This window comes from Astatotilapia calliptera, chromosome 4 (genome assembly GCF_964374335.1).
Source record: "Astatotilapia calliptera chromosome 4, fAstCal68.1, whole genome shotgun sequence".
Lineage (NCBI taxonomy): Eukaryota > Metazoa > Chordata > Actinopteri > Cichliformes > Cichlidae > Astatotilapia > Astatotilapia calliptera.
This window is the reverse complement of record NC_137425.1, coordinates 2,080,680-2,081,431: the sequence shown is the minus strand read 5'-3', so window position 1 is coordinate 2,081,431 and position 752 is coordinate 2,080,680.

The following is a 752-nucleotide window of genomic DNA, read 5'->3' as shown; positions in this document are numbered from 1 at the left end:
CTCGTTCTTCTGTGGTTCTTTTTCACTGTGATGCTTTGAGAAAACCGGATCACTAAACGCTCCAGGCTGATAGTTTCAGAGGCTTCGAACAGATGAAGCAATTCCAGTTCTTAGAAATGTTGGATCAGTGTCAAACATTTCTTTATCCACCTCAAAGACTCCCGGTACTGTCAGTTTGTTTTTTTCACGCCTGGATCAACCCGTCGATGTTGCTCGTCCACTTGGCACAGCTTTGAATCACTGACTCAGCGCTCTCGTCTGCAAAATGTTTAAGGAAGGAGAACGTCATCATCTTCAGAAGATCTTGTGAACTTTTTAATTATTTTCAGTTGAAATAGTTTCCAGATTTTTATTTTTTTTACTTTAATAGAGGGTCACATCATCTCCTCCTGAGACGCAGCCTGATCCTTCTGTTCTAAGTTAAACACATAATTATAAAATCTGATTTAATATATACACAGAAATGACGCTTAAAGACATTAAAAACTGAAAAGGACCCAAGAGCAGTTCAGTCAAAGGCCTTATTAAATGTAATAATATTAAAGTCAGCTGGGGGACCAAATCGATGCAGCAAGTGAAGTAAAGCAAAAAGATGGATTTTAACCCACAAGAGTTTAATACCTGTTCTTAGAAACCTACAGTTGTGTATGATGAAGAGAAGCCGCACAGAGGGCTCGTTACACACAGCAGGGTAGTAATAAATGCCAGGTTGTAGTGTGGTTGGAGATCAAACCCACATTATTCTGTTACAG